Below are 16401 nucleotides of genomic sequence, written 5' to 3'. Positions count from 1 at the left end.
TGACTTTTTGGGGGTGCATATTGTGAATGATTTACTGAAGAACAGAGCAATCAGGAGAACGAGCAAAAAAGAAGCAATTAGTGTCCAGCCTGTTCCCTTGGCATTTCTGGGATCAACTGTAGGGCCTTCTGCATAGGATTGAGAAAATTAGAGCCAAGAGCTGCTCCAAAATAATTAAGCAATGAAGAGCAGCACAGGAGGGGGCAGGAGATGTTGATCGATAATCAGAAAGCACTGCAGGTGAAACCTGACCAGAAATGATAAACTGGTAAATGGGAGGGTGGGGGAGGAGAGAGAAATAGAGTAGAAAAGACTGAATAATAAGAAGAGAAGGTGTTGCTCATCCTCCTCTGCCCCATGGATCATGGATCATGGAGCAGCTGAATTGTGTCTAAATCATGATGATGAGTGAGACACCAAGTGCTGGGCTGGAGCCCATAGAGGAGACACGAGGTGGGAGGAGTTGGTACAATATGGATAAGGATTGATATTACATCAGAAGCCAGGAATAGCCTAAAATACTGGCTGTAGCAGGCAGGGAGGACTGGATTTGTGTAACAACCCTTGACACATCCCAATAACAAACAACAAGAAGCTTAAAAGCAAGGGGAGCATCAGGCCATGGGGTGGTGGCCAGAGCCTGTCAGAACTGGGGCTACTGGTGCCCCCTGACTGCTGGTGGTGCCAAGGCCCGGCACCAAGTGGGGGAGTCACATCCACAGCATCATAAAACCATGGAATGGTTTGGGTTGGAAGGGACCTTTAAGCTCATCTCATTCCAACCCCCATGCTATGAGCAGAACACCTTCCTAGGTGTCCAGCTTCTCTAGGCAACCTGTTCCAGTGCCTCAGCATCCCTCCCTCTGCATCCCAACTGGAATGCTTGTGGCTGGGGCACAGCTGAAAACTGGGAAGCCACCAGTCATTGCTTTGAATCAATGTGCAAAATGAACATAAAGGTAACTTCAGGCATTCCAAAGAAGCAAATCTGCATATATTCCCAATATGCAAGATGAGCTGATGAACAAAATCTATCCTTGGAAAGAGCAGCAGTAATGGCAGGGGTTAAAAAAATATTAATGGTGTGAAATGGAAAGTGGGTGCCCTGGATCAAAACATGATGTTATGGACAGAAATAGAAACTTTAGAGCTAAAAAATACCTTCATAGAGCTACAGAAAGGAATAAAAACCTGTGAATGAGGCAAGAGAGCAAAGGCCACAGTATCACTGACCCTCCCAGGGCTGAGTTCAGGGTGTTCCTGCAGCCTCCGAGAGCAAAGGGGCCGGAGGGCCGGAGGGGTCGGGGATGTTTCAGATGATCTGGATGAACTTCAGATGTGTAGAAGTTCTCGGAAGTAGGTTAAGACATCAAATAATGAAATGCCCAGGGAAGCAGGGTGAACCATGACCCTGCCTTCCCCAGGCCCCCAGGCTGCTGGAGAAAAGGAGCAAAAAAACCTAAGAAAATTCAGTCAAGTAGTCAAAAATCAGCTAAAATGCAGCAAACTGCATAAGCCATGGTTCACCAGGGTTTTATTAGGCAGAAGGAATATGTTACTCTGGAACTGCAGAGCTTTCAGAGTGCCTTGCAGGCTCCTTCTTCCCCCACAAAATTGACTGGAAAAGCAAGATTTCAAGATTTTCAGGGGAAAATGAGCTTGAAATAATGAAGATGCCATTGGCAAGGAGGGAAGTCTTTATACAGGACCGTTCCCAAACATCGACTGGGAAAGTGTTCCCCAGCACTTTGGAGGCAGTCACTGTGAAAACACAGTATCTCACCCTTTAGTCCCCCCTTTTAGAGATAATTTTTGCTGACATATTCTGACTTTTTCCTCCATTTTTTTTGCACTAAATTATTTTCCAGTCTTTATTTTTAAAACTGTGGCACCCACATAACTTGAACTTTTTATAATAACTTGCATTTTTATTATATATGTGTGTGTGTGTGTGTGTGTATGTGTATGTATATATATATATATATATATATATTCCTCTTTCTGTCTGGAAAGCCCTTTTGAACTCATTCCATGATCTACATTCCCTATTAGAGGGAATGAGCCTCATTCTTTATTCTATTCAAGAAAACTTAAATTAAGCTGAAAAAAATTGGAAGAAAACAGCTTCTATATTTATACAGAAACTAGAGGTGAAAACACGAGGCTGAAGCTTTGATGTTGCAAAACTGAGAATATATCTCTAATTTTATGAGCAGTCCAGCGAGTTTCCACAGGAATATTTCCTGTATGAGCTTGTGCCTAAAAACATCTCTGTGATCCACGCAGGGACGGGGAGTTGGTGCGTAGATGTCTGAAAATTGGCTACACACACTCAGTGTCCTCATTTTTCTCCAGCTCAGAGCTGCTCCCATCTCAGTAAGTTGTATTTTTGGGTCTTTTTGCATTCCTGAGTTGAAAGCGGCTGGTGCTGAGCCGGCGTTTCGGAATGTGCCATTTTGGGTGGGTTTTTCTCTCCCATTAATGTTTCCCAAAATCCCAGGACTGGCTGGAAGCAAGGGATGGCATCCAGGGGGATCTGGACAGGTTGCAGAAGTGAGTTCATGTGAACCTCCTAAGTTCAACAGGGCCAAGTGCAGGTTCTGCACATAGACTGGGGCAGTCCCAGCACGAACACAGGCTGGGCAGGAAGTGGATGAGGAACAGCTCTCCGGAGAAGGACTTGGTGTGTTGGTGGGTGAACCCCTTGTGTTCTGGGCTGACTCCACAGCAGGTGAGGGGGAATTCTGCCCCTCTGCCCCACTCAGGTGACACCCCACCTGCAGTGCTGCCTCAAACTCTGGGGAACAACATCAGAAAGATGTGGAGCTGCTGGAGTGAGTCCAGAGGAGGCCACGGAGATGTTTCAAGGGCTGGAGCCCCTCTGCTCTGGAGACAGGCTGGGAGAGCTGGGGGTGTTCACCTGGAGAAGAGAAGGCTCCAGGGAGAGCTTAGAGCCCCTTCCAGTGCCTAAAGGGGCTCCAAGAGAGCTGGAGAGGGACTTGGGACAAGGGTCTGCAGGGACAGAACAAGGGGATTGGCTTCCCACTGCCAGAGTGCAGGGTCAGATGGGATATTGGGAAGGAATTCTTGGCTGTGAGAGTGGTGAGGCCCTGGCACAAGTTGCCCAGAGAAGCTGTGGCTGCCCCATCCCTGGAAATGTCCAAGGCCAGGTTGGACGGGACCTGGAACAACCTGGGATAGTGGAAGGTGTCCCTGCCCATGGCAGGGAGTGGAAGTGGATAAGCTTTAATGTCCCTCCCAACTCAAGTTGTTCTGTGATCCCATGATGACTCTGTGATCACTCTGCTCTGTCCCACACACCAGCACAGGGAGGACACTCCTGTCTCCTGTCCCTGTTCCTCCTGCCTGCTCTGCCCTCACCAAGGCTGACACTTCCTCCTGCCCACATGCCACCAGAGATGCCCCTTGGTTCCCTCAGCTCCTCCACTCTCCAGTGGCCAAACTCTTCAAATGGGACATTTCACCCCCCCACACCCTCCCTGCAGCTGCAGGAGTCAGGTAGGGAGCAGGAGGAGCTGACAAGTTACAAAAAGCATCCATGCAGAAAGGAAGCACATTTGCTTATCTCAAAGATAGGAGACTTTTTACCATTGGAATTTATCAGAGCATGTGTTGTTTTGCAGTTGCCTCTCACACCAAGGAAAAATATGATGTTAAATGGGATGCTCTGACCTACATTTTATGTATATTATGTCTCTTATGCTGATAATGAGCAGAGAAACCTTGATATATTATCACTTACTAGGCAATATTTTTCCCCGCTTCCCACCTTAGGATGCTACAGAGCACTTCAGGAACAAGATGTATTTTCTTTAATTTCTGTGAAATATTGAACCTTCAACAAACATTAGCATTTTAAAAACTACCAGGAAACACTCTCTGATAGGAATCTTTCCCTTTTTTACTTTGAATTTGCAGACAAAAACCCAGATCAAAAAAATAACAGTGGGAGCCACTTTGTCCTTCAGGTTGTTTCTGTTCCAGCCCCAGGAGCCCCAGGACCAGGTGCCCCCAGGTCTCACATCCAACTGGATGTGACAGCTCCATCCAGTGTGGATTCCACCAGTGTCCTTACACAGCTACCCTTGGCTTCCTGCTGACCCTGGAGACCCACTGCTTCAGCACCTACCAGGATTTTCCCTCCTATTCCTGCTCCTGCCTTCTTCCACTGGAGGCTTTTCCTCCACCTCCTGTTATTTCTTGCACAGTGATCCACCAGGACTCAGAGACTGCAGGGAGGGTCCCAGCAGGTCTGGTCCTTTCCAGGCTGCACAACATCTCCTCCAAATTGCCTTTTCCTGAGATGTGAGGCATTTACAGGACAAGTCCTGTGTCAGATGGAGAGCATCAGCAGTGGGTTTGTACAGTGCTGTTTATTCCTGTCCAGATGCCTATTCCTGTCCATTCCCACTCCAGCAGAATTTTTAGTGGCGTATAATTATAAGCACTGTCCCAAACATCGACTCCTTATTCATTTCAGGATGGACCAAAACTGGTAACTCAGCATAAAAATGTGCATGTCCTAATGAAACTCTCTTTTTTCTGGGAATCACTTCTCAGGGACCCACAGATGTTGTCAGTGGAGAGTTTTTAAATCTGCCACTGAAACACCAGCTATTCCAAACCTAAGGGATAAATTCCCTGGAGACAAGAAGGTCCTCTGGCTGGTAAAGCCACTTTCTGTTCAAAACCCTCAGTGCTGTGAAGAGTCTTTGCATTTGAATTAGAAACAACTGTAATCTGACCATGCTTCTTCTCTTTTCACTCTGCTCTTGATGAGGGAACAAGGGAATATTTTTCAATGGATAAAACAGCATTCACATGCCGGAATTATGATATCTTTTTCCCAGAGGACTGATTATAAAAACTCTGTTATTCTCCCCACCACACCTTTGCCTGCTGGATAAATGTTAATTGATGCAAGAGGTTACGTAAAAGGAGCAGCACAGTTTAGAATAGCACCTTGGTGATTACACTTATTTCCCTGACAAAAGGGAAAGAGAAAGTACTTTGAAGAGTCAGAGCTAAGCATAAGGAGGCAATTTGCAGGGGCAGGATTGAGAAGTCCCTCCTGAAGCACCAGTGATCGCTGCCCCATCTGTAGCTCTCAGCATAAACAGCCCCATCGTGAGATATCACATCAGTTTCCACACTAAAAATAAAGGTGTATGAACACTCAGTCCCTGAAGTGCCTGGAAAGGCCCAAGGCTGGAGCAGAGAATGGACAGACCATGACATGTAACCAAGCCCCACAGTCACCACTGTTCACCCAGGGCTGTCATGGTGGCGGCAGAGGGATCACTAAAGGAGCTCTTCCAAGAGCTCAGGTCTTGGCTCCCTTTTCACTCAGCACTGGGATTTATGGTCTCCACAGCCAGAAGTGCTTGTGGATGGCTGAACACGGGCAGGATGCATCAACACAAGGGTGGGAGAACTCGGATGCCTTTAAGGGTAAATCATGCACTTCAGGATTAAAACAAGAAACAAAAATCAAGTAATCCTGCTTTAAGCACTGAATGCTGCATTTGGAAAGGCAGGAGAGATCCTCCCTGTTCTACCATGCCCTGCACCCGGAGACTGGGAACTGCTACTTCCAGCCAGCCTTTGCTGGGGTCAGGCAGTAAGTCTCCAGTTACCAGTACTGGGAGGGGCTGGTAAAAGCTCCCAGAACAAGGAAAAGAAAGAAAAGCTCCCAGAAACCTCTCCCACCTTTAAAAACCCATGAAATCTCCACTGTGTTTCTGCTTTGTTGACTTTCACTGTTTTACCAGTGAACTTTGTTAAGGCTAAAAAAGGACTGAAATTCACTTTTTCAGGGTTCACTTCACACACCTGGGTTATGTAAAGGGTTGAGCTCTTTCTTTCCTCTCCACTGGAGTAACTTTGCTCTAAAGTTGCCAAGAACTGTTCCTAAACAACTGGAGTAGACAGGGAGCTGCATCTACCCTTAGATTTCTGTAACAGTGACTCCTATCACTGAAACACTGTTCTCCATCCATTCATTAATGGGAAAAAGGCAGTTTTAGTTTTTAATTTAGTGGACCTGCTTAGAAAAAGTACTTTGGAGTTAAATTCATCACTTAACATTTAAACTCATCATTTTAAACAAGCAACAACTCCGAACTTTGAGGATGGGAAGATGAAACCAACTGCAATGGCCCTGGTTGGAGCAGTAGGTGCCCCTGCTCAGGGTGAGAGTCACCACGAGTAGTCCAAGCTCCCTCCTTCTCCCCTGCCCTTTTGCAATGAGGCTGCTCCCTAAACAAGCAATTTTTTATCACTACAAGTGAGTTTTCTCTCTTTTTTAAAAAAGAAAACATTTATCGAAATTTATAAAGAATAATTATAATTTCTTTAAAGTCGTTTCAAGTCTCCCAACTCTAATTATTTGTGGCCTGCTTAAACCAACTCATCGTTCCTTGGGGGTGTCACATGCCCTGGTTTGAGGATGCTGAGCTGCCTCAACAGAATTAGACCCTTTGCTTATTACCTACCCAAATTAATGAGACTGTAGCATAGGTGCAAGGCTGGCTTTAAATTCTGGAGGTTCTTGTTGGTTGTTTTTCTTTCTTTTATGAGAGGATGCTTGAGTTAAGGAAGGGCTGGACATCCTCTCCCCCCAGACCCCTGGAAGACCCTTTCTCTATTTTTACAGGACCTGTCACAGCACCCTCATCCCAAAGAAACTTCAAATGCTTCACATTACTCTGAAGTGATGTAAAAAAAGCTCAGTGTTTACTGAAACCTCCCAGTTGTTTTTGTCTCATCCTTTTCTTGAGCGACTTAAGCATCTATAACAAGAATTTCTTCAAGCCTCTTCTCCATCATGGGCTTAATCCCAAAGCAAGAGATGAAGAAGAGATTTGGGTCAAGCCCTGCCAGTATTACGCTCATTCAATCAGAGCACAAAGATCAGCAGCGTGGCACAGTTGAGCTAATTCATCCCTCACCAAAGCAGGAGAGGCTCTCTGGGAATTAACTATCAGATACATAAACTCCATAAAATAAACCTGAGCTGCAAAGCCTCACTCAGCTTAATTGAACAAACTCAAACAACAACACAGCTGAAGTCATCTCTCCCATCTCACAGGCAAGCCTTGAGTAGGAGAAGAAACCACATTTCACGCGTAGATTATTGGTTGTGAAACATTCCCTCCCTTTCATGCTGGAGCCTTTCCAGGGATTCAATTTAATTCTCACTGACGTCAGACAGAGCCTTTCCTCTCCTTCAGTGAGAGCTGACTCTGGCTCCCCCTCAGCTCAGGAATTGTGAAGAACAGCACTTGGATTGGTCCCTGGAGCCAAATCTGGAGCCTGGTGGGACGGTGGCATGGTGTCAGGGCACCCTCCACACCACTGCTCTTTGTCCTGATGCTTCCTGGGAACAATCCATTTTGACTATATCAGACCTACCTGGAGAGGTTTTTCTTGGTTTCCAGTAGAATCACAGCTTTAGGTATAGCATCATGGAATAGTTTAGGTTGGAAGGGACCTTAAAGCCCATCTCATTCCACTCACTCCCTGCCATGGGCAGGGACACCTTCCAGTATCCCAGGTTGTTCCAAGCCCTGTCCAACCTGGCTTTGAACACTTCCAGGGACAGGGCAGCCACAGCTTCTCTGGGCAACCTGTGCCAGGGCCTCCCCACCCTCACAGGGAACAATTCCTTTCCAGTATCTAATCTAAACCTGCCTCCAGCCAGTTTAAGAGGTTGAGAGAGATCATCCAGTCCAACCCCCTGCTCAAGCAGGGTCACCCAGAGCAGGTTGCACAGGATCATGTCCAAGTGGGTTTTGAATGTCTCTAGAGAAGGATTCTCCACACCCTCTCTCTACAGCCTGTTCCAATGCTCTGCCACCCTCACAGTAAAGAAGTTTTTTCTCACATTCAGACAGAACTGCCAGGGTTAAATCTCTGGCCCCAGTGCCCCAGTGCAGACTCAGCCTCTCCTACACACTTTGAGACTATAATCCTGCACAGACACACCCAGATCTTGGCTGGGGAGATGCCTGGAAACATACACACTTGCCCCTGGACAAAGAGAAGGCTGGAGAACTCTAAATCTTGGGGATTCACTGGTGATGTGCTTCCCTTAGCATTAGACCTTTTCCATTACACTCTTTCCCGAGGAGTCAGTCCCACCTCTGAGCCCCTCGAGCCTCAGAACACAGGACCATGTGCCCTGACAGTGGGAGGTCAAATATTGATCCCCCTGGTTCTCCCTTCTCGCAGCTGTATTTTTGGCTGTTTATTTTCTGCTTTTATCAGCTCCTGCTCTCGCGGCTCTGCGAGTGCTCTCCTGTTATTTACTGTCACAAGGAGAAGCAGAAAAAGCAAAGGAAGCAATTTTCACTCACTAATAACTTTCCCCCATCATGGACATAAGCCTTGACTTTTTTTTGACAAGTAGGGGCCAAATTATTGGCTGACACAGGATCATAAACTTCCACAGACTTCAGAGAAGTTGCAGCAATTCACACTGGCTGAAAATCTGCCTGGAAACCTTTGTAGATAATTTGGTGAAAAGCAGAGGTTTCGACAAGTGAGAAATGGCAGATGCTGCAAACCAAAGTTGTTATTGCCCTTTAGTACTGTTGGTCACCAAATCACAGATCTCTGCTTTCAGAAACCATTCAAAATTGGAGGGAAACAGTTCAAAGATTGATTCCAACCATTCCCCAGCACTGCCAATGCTACCACTGATACATGTCCCCAAGTGCCACATCCACATGCCTTTGAAATCCTTCCAGGGACTGGGACTCCAACACTGCCCTGGGCAGCTGTGCCAGGGTTGGATGGCCCTTTCCAAGAAGAAATTTTCCCAATATTCAACCTGTACCTCCCCTGGCACAACTTGAGGCTGTTTCCTTTCATCCTATCCCTTGTTCCCTTGGAGCAGAGCCTGACTCCCACCTGGCTCCACCCTCCTGCCAGGGAGTTGCAGAGAGGGAGAAGGTCCCCCCAGCCTCCTTTACTCCAGGCTGAGCCCACCCAGCTTCCTCAGCTGCTCCTCATCTGATGCCTAAATCATACCCTCTTCCCAATTCCATAAACAAACGAAACCAAACAAAGCCACAGTTTGCTTATTAGAACTGGTTTGTGGTGAGTAACCTCTAAGACAATTTAGAACACAACCCATTAGCAGAGGACTCAATTCCACCTAACAGAGTATCTAAACACAACAGAAGATGCTCAGAGTGCCAGTTTTTATCTCAGTAGTAGGAACACAAAGAAAGAAGACAAAGCAGTACAAGTTTCTTGCCACTTTCTGCTCTTGGCCTGCTGAGCAGAAGCAGCAAATAAGCTGCTGGCACTTCCAGTAGTGTTGGGGTCACCAGGAGTTCTCCCAAGAACCATCCAGCTCCCCTTGCTGATGTCATCACTCCTGACTGTGCAGCCTTGGTATCTTATAGTGCAGGTGAAAAAACAATGCACAAGTGATAGCTTTGCACCGAACACACAGAATCAGGGAATCACAGAATCGTTAAGGTTGGAAAAGACCTTTAAGATCATCAAGTCCAATCATCAACCAACATTCAGCCACATCACTGCCTGGTGCACGGTGTGAGGACACGGTGCTTGACACTGGTTTTGGGGCTGCTGGAAAGCTGTTGTGGTTCACACCTTTCCAAGGGGCCCCATGTGCTGTCCCCAGCTACCCAGCCAGCAGAGCCCCAGCAGAGCTGGGGGTGGGGAGATGGAAAGGCAGGAATGAGGCAGCACCTGTCATGGTGCATGAGTCACACCAGCCTCTTCCAGGAAGTAAGAGGAGTTTCCATGGCTGGCAGCTCAAAATAAATGCCTTCTTCACTGATGAAACAACAAATGTGTGCAGCAGCTACCTGGGACAAACATGGTCCTCCAGTGCTGCCCTGCAAAGCCCACTCTGGTACTCAAAACCCATTGAGAAACAACTCCACAAACCAGAATTCTGAGTTTCTGTTGTTGTTTCTTACTATAAAGAATTCAAACCACTCAAAAACTACTGCAGAGATCTACTAAGAGCAATGACTCACCAGCAGCTGCTCAGCAGTCGAGATTTTTGGGAGGTGAGAGGCTGCTCGAGTCCCTCCTGGATGGAGACCTTCAGCATCCAGCCTGGAGAAGCACTGTGGCTTCCAGGCTCAGCCCATCCATTGGATGCCTCACATATATTTGCTAAGCAGAGTCGTCTTCTCACAACCCACCAGGTCAAATTCCAGCTTTCCGTAGAAAGACAATGTTCCTTCACTCCATTTTTCTAAAGAATGACCAATAGGTCTCTTATTAGCCAGCCAAGGGGAAAGGTGACAAGGCAGGCTTGGAGACATCCATGTTCATACTACAGAATAAGGGAACTGCCAATTTAACCCCATGGGAATATTGATGCTAAAAAAAAAAAAGCACACATTTATTCTGTCCTAGTTGATGGAATGTCATTACTGAGGAATGACGGTAGCAAGCTGAGCAGGGGGAAGTGGGCAACGCTTTGTACCCACACAGCAACCTCCAAACTATCACCAAATGGCCAGAACTCAGGCATTCAGTCTGTCCTGGGGAGGAAAATTAAGTGCTGTCATGTAGCCTCTGCAGCTTTTGCCTCAGTCTAATACCTTAATCTTCTTTTCTGAAGACCAGCTCCTAATTTTTAATTATGTCTCCATTTTTTTGCCCTGATTTTTTCTGTCCCAAAGAGCCTCTTCACTGGGAGTGTTTGGGCGGTCTCAGCAGTGTGAGGTTCATGGAGGTCACAGGGCTCATCACAGGTCATCATTGTTCTCCCACAACCGATGTTGTGATGGGGAAAGCTCCTCAGATCCTCCAGCTGTGTTATCCCTCAGCCTCTCTGTCTCAAACTCCATTTTCTTCCCTGGCTGTACCAGTAAAAGGTGCTTTTTACATGAAACATCAGAAAGTCTCTCACGCCTGCTGCTTTCCACAGGTGTTCATATGGCCCCTCCACCACCTCAGCTTGACATCCATGTTGCTGATCCCTCCATTCTTCAGAACTGAATCTGCAATAAGAAAGAGCAACCTCAGCATTAAGGCACTAAATTGGCTCTCCAGTTTGTTCACAATACTGTTGTTTACAAGAGTAAAAGTAAAAATCCAAATAAACAAAGGAAGAAACCCAAGCAAGCAGAAGGAATGAATGACCCCTGGTTTCCCTGAGTTCTCCAGCCTCCATCAGAACCAAACTTCATCACCAATTAATAATTATTAACTATCTTCTTAATAATAGTTTCTAATTAATAATACTTATTAACTATCTTTGCTATTTTCAGGCTGCACACAATTCCTTGTTTGAGTTTTATTAAGGATGAAAGACCAACATGGGAACTGTTTTAGCATACAGAATATATGGCATCTTTCCATCCCTCATCAAGCAAATTAAGAGTTTGATGACAAATTCCCCAATTAAATGGGAGCAAATCAACTGACTTCAGTGAAGTTCCACTGCCTTACTCCTGCTAATTCCATTAAGCAGCCTTTGGATGACATTTATATAGACAGACTTCAGCCTCTCTCCTGTAATCTGGATATATCAGTGTCCCAAAAAGCCAGTATATAATTTCAGGGGGTAAATAATGCTGTCTTTCTCTCCTCAGCAAATTTGGCACCTTCTAAAGGCCACTGCTGTGCAGCAGCCAGGTCTACTCCTTATTTTAAACAGATTTTTTAACAGTAGAATACATGAACTTTGAGCTATCAAACAATATTTTTCTTAAAAAGAAAAAAGACAAGACTACACCTATTGCATTTCAAAGTAGATTTTTCAAGCTGTAAGGCTGGGACAATAGAATTTAAGTTATTTTCACTTCAAAACGAATCACCTCTGCTGTGGGAGGCAGTGTCCTGGTGTGGGATGCCTGGAGCAAGGTGGAGAATATTCCCAGCCTTGTCTGACCTTGCATCAGCAGCACAGACAAACCAGTGCACTGCATTTTTTGGGGTGTCTGGGCTGTTTTTCTCACTGTGCCACAGAGGCTTTTCCAGTTAAGCCATCAAGGCTCCACAGATACTCCCTGTTGGGATGGAGCTGGGAATTGTCCTCCTGGACACCCACCCCACCCATGGCTCCTCCTCAGCCCTTCGTCCTGAGAGAAATCCTGAACATTCAGGGTGAAACAGTGCACAGGATGGGTCCCCAGGGCCATGTGTGATGGGTCCCTGTGGCCAAAAGGGAGCCCAAAGTGCACAGGAACACTGGGAGCACCAGAAGCACCTGTGGCTGTGCTGTCGAGGAGGGTTTAAAGGAGCATTTGATGTTAGGGGATATATTTGGAGTATCAGAGATAACACTCATTTATTGATGTACACGGGTTTTCCAACTCCCTGGGCTGGTGGATAAGGCACAGACTCACTCCATTTCCATGTATTTCTTGCATATGTAATGTACCATAATTATATCTGTATTTATAAACATCCCTCAGAGTGGGTTTCTTTTGCTTTATGCCAGGACAGAGAAGTCCCAGTGCTGTTGGAGCTGGTGGTTCCCAGCACAAAACACCACTGAAATGCTTTTTGTCCATTCTTTGCTCCCACATGGATCCTGCTGGGGCTGGAACTCACAGCTCCCCACTGGCTGCCCCAGATAGCCTGGGAGTTCTGCTTGATAACCTAAAATCTGCCCTGCTTTCCCCTTCTACTGCAGCTGCTTCTTTCTAGCAACCTCCAAAGCAGAATAAATAGATTCGTTACTAATTTGCAATAAGACTTTTTCACTTCATTGAGCAGAAAATAAATTATGTGGGTTTCACTTGAAATCCATTGGATTAATCCATACAAGTTTAAGCCATTATAGAGTCATCCTAAAAATGACATTATTTGTAAAAATTACATTGAGATACCTCCAAATTCAGTGATGACCTAAACTGAACAAACTGATGGAAAACCTCATCCTGCTGTGGATGCAAAAACCAGCATCATCTCTAAAATCTGGAATTCTTACTGGAAGCTGAGCATCCCATGGACAAGAACCCAAGTCCAGCCTGAACCCACCTATGTACAGGGTGTATTTAAGGTCACTTAATCTCCTGGGTGTTTTGCAGTCCTGAGATCAAGAGTAAAGGAGCAGATCTGGGGGTGGGGGGGATGGGGCAGGCACCTTCTGCGTCACTGCTGCAGGGAAACACCAAGGGAACCTTAAAGGAAAAAAAAAACCTGCTCAGGAAAAAAAACCTCCCTCTCTTCCTCCATAACTTAATTCAGCCCATTTCCCAGCTGGGCAGTGGCAGCTCCCGGTTATGCTCACAGGGGCAGCTCCATCCTCCTCCTCCCCATGCCCAAACACACCGTCAGCATCACCCTGCTTGAGCAGTGAAGCTTCTCAGAGTTTGTCCTCAAGGACCAATAAATATCTTCACCCTGGTGGAGTGGCTGTGCAGAGCTGGGAGATGCTCCAGCCCAGCTCAAACATGTCATCGGGTGTATTCCCATGGATGTCCTTTCCAGCTGGCCCCTGCCTGAAGGAATTCCTCACTCCAGAGATGAATTTTCTCCTTAAAATGAGAGCAGTGAAGTGAACAGCAAATACACCCTAGGGGCTGCAAAGAACTCCCCCTCCACACATGCTGGGCAAAGCAAAGTTGCCCATAAATCACAGAAAAATCAGATCACAGAATAAAATGCAGCTTTTCTGGTTGTATTCAGCCAGCACAGTAAAGGGGTATTGGGATGGATAAACTACTTTTATTGCTTTTCTGTAATATTGGTTCAAACCTGGGACCAGGGAGAACAGGATCGATCCCAAGGTTGGCACAGGCAGCACTGGCCTCTGCAGGCAGTACACAAAGTAGAAGCCCAAAACCCCACAAGTATCCCCATGAAGAGCAGCAGACCTGAAGGGCCAGGTGATCCACTGATGCCATTCCTAATATCAGGAATCAGAGCAAGGGTAGATCCCCATGGCCCGGTTGCAGAGCCCAGGAGCTGCTCCTGGATCCCAGCTCCTCATCACCAACTTCATCCAACACTGACACCAGCTTGGATTCAGGGCAAGCAAAACATGTGGCCAGTTTAACTCCAAACCTCAAATGAAGATTTACATGGAAGAAATTCCGCTGTTATTAATAACTTTTTTTGCATACTGAAGAGGAAGCCTTGAAGACATGCTGTTTCCACAGAAACTGGAAGTGCTGGCAGGGGCTGGAGGTGGGATTCTCCCAAGCACAGGCACGACCTCAGGCAGCTCTGCTGAGAGACCTGAGCTGGCCCAAAAGCAATCTACCTTCTCCTTTTATATCAATAAACACAAATAGATTCATATCAGTCAAAACAGAGAGATGAAGAGGGTGGAATGAAGTGTTACCTACGCTGAAAAAAAGCCTTAAATGTTCTTCCTGTGTGTTTAAATACAGAGATTGCAGCTTCTAGCATCTCTGGGCTAAAAAAGGCTGATACCTGTGGGCTGCAGCTGGTGTCAGCATCTCACTAATTTCAGTTTTAACACTTCAGCTCTTCTGTTTCACTTTTATTTCCACACATATGTATCAACCCCATGAAGATGAGCAGTAGCAGCTCCTGTGCTGGGACCACATAGACCAAGATATGCAACTCCAAGGAGATCTGGATGTTTCCTCTCAATCCACACAGAGTTGCAGCATCCCAGGATGCTGAAGAATTTGGGAAAACCACACATGCTGGCACAAAGGAGCTCTTCTCCCTGGAAAAACACCCTATGGTCACCAAGGAGAAGGGACAGAGTCCCACAGGAGCCTGGCAGTGAGACAGGGATGGCACTGCATGGGAAGGACAGAGTGAAACCCTTTCAGAGACAGGAGAATGAGCCCTTGGGCGTTAATTTATTCAGGAAAGACTTCTGGAGCCTCCTGGTATATTGAAATTCAGTAAATGGTTAGCAGTATTGCTAATCACTTCCACCAGGAATTTAATTTAGTGCAGAGTGGAGACAATCTCTTTTTCCACGCTCTGCTCTGGCCACACTTGTCACCATATTTTATTTTTAAGCGGGTTTCATTTTTCTTATGTCCAAATTATCTAAGGAAAGATGAACAGAGAGAAGGGGGAGGGAAGGCTTTCCTCAAAATCCACTGAGGGAGCCCTGGTGCTAGGGTGGGAACACAGCAGAGGGAAGGAGGCAGGAGCAGGACCAGGCTCCTGCCCTGAACAGCATCACTGCACATGTGTACCCTGAGGGAAGATCATGAAATATTGATTTCCATCCACAGATCTTCCACATTCCTGGAATATTAAGTTTTACTAACAATTTTGGAAGCTACAAGCTTCTGGTTTATACCCGACAGCACAAAGGGCTTGTTCTATTTTAATTCCATGCAGAGAGGGCACAGAAAACTCATTTTAACAAACCACTGGCTGAAGCACCTCAGGACAAGGACAATGACATTCCTCCAGGGCATGTCTGAATCCTGCAGGACTTAGAAAGAGAGGAAGGTGCTGATGCATTCCCAATTCCTGGAACAGCTGTGAAGGTGTCACCCATGGACCCACTACCCTCCTCATGCTGGATTAACCAATCTGAAATCTCACATTTTCTGCTTTGTTTCACATAAATTTGCCACTTGTGCAAAGAGGATGAGAAGAAGTAAAACAGCTCAGGATTGACTTCTTGAATAACAGCAGATGTGAAAGCTATGACTACTAAAGCCTAATTTTTAAATTTAATTCCAATTTTAAAACAGACTCCAGCCATCCCTCTAGTTAGGAAGAGAGAGGACAAACAGCCCTGGCCCACATCCATTAAGCATCACTGTTCCCTGGGTGTAAATGAGTATGATCTGACTCTGCATCATCTCACACATTTCCCCTGAGATGCCAAAGCCAGGCCCTCAACATTTCTTTTAAATCAATGATTCTTTCAGCAAACAGTGTCATCTTTGTGACAGCTGAAGCAAATTCCAAGGAATTATTCAAAGGAGAAGGAGGCTCCTGCACTGTGAAGAACGCACGTGGAACGAGCCCCGACGGGGGCCCTCGGGAACACAGCTTGTCTTGCTGCAACATATGTTCCCCTGCTTTGTATTGTATTAGTGAATTTAAAAAGTCAAAATCATTTAAGAAAAATATTCAGAATTGTGGTGCTTTGACGTGAGGCTCTGGCTGCAGAACAGCTTTTCTTATTAAAGCAGGATCACAGAAAGTGGTTGTGCTTGGGCACCTGCTCCAGCACAACTGTCCTCCAGCTGTGGGAGACTTCTGGGGAAAAAAAAGAGTTGGTAAATCCATTTTGGGTCCTCCAGAGCTGCTGTGAGGAGCAGGGCAGGACTGCAATGAGGCAGCCTCTGCATCCCAATCTCCTGCTGGAAAAGCCCAGCAACCTGGTCTAGTGGAAGGTGTCCCTGCCCATGGCAGAGGGCGGAATGAGATTTGAAGTCCCTCCCGACCCAAACTAGTCTGGGATTCTGGGATTCCATGAAAACC

General features: G+C 46.3%; 1 protein-coding gene across 3 annotated transcripts in view; it reads right to left on the bottom strand.

The window, feature by feature from the left end:
- LRRC7 (leucine rich repeat containing 7) overlaps positions 1–16401 on the bottom strand; it is a 372813-nt gene that overhangs the window by 340068 nt on the left and 16344 nt on the right. For 2 of the 3 annotated variants that reach the window (XM_051797788.1, XM_051797797.1), the window contains exon 2: positions 10038–11015. The gene's annotated coding sequence lies outside the window, so the exon portion shown is untranslated. Of the gene's footprint in view, positions 1–10037; positions 11114–16401 lie in introns of those variants that run through there. The other variant, XM_051797781.1, reaches the window with a different exon arrangement.

The sequence above is a fragment of the Manacus candei genome, unplaced genomic scaffold, assembly GCF_025592945.1.
Source record: "Manacus candei isolate 608988 ecotype Guabito, Panama unplaced genomic scaffold, ASM2559294v1 h1tg000005l, whole genome shotgun sequence".
Taxonomy (NCBI): domain Eukaryota; kingdom Metazoa; phylum Chordata; class Aves; order Passeriformes; family Pipridae; genus Manacus; species Manacus candei.
The sequence above is the reverse complement of the archived record's forward strand: the minus strand, read 5'-3'. Positions and strand labels throughout refer to the sequence as shown.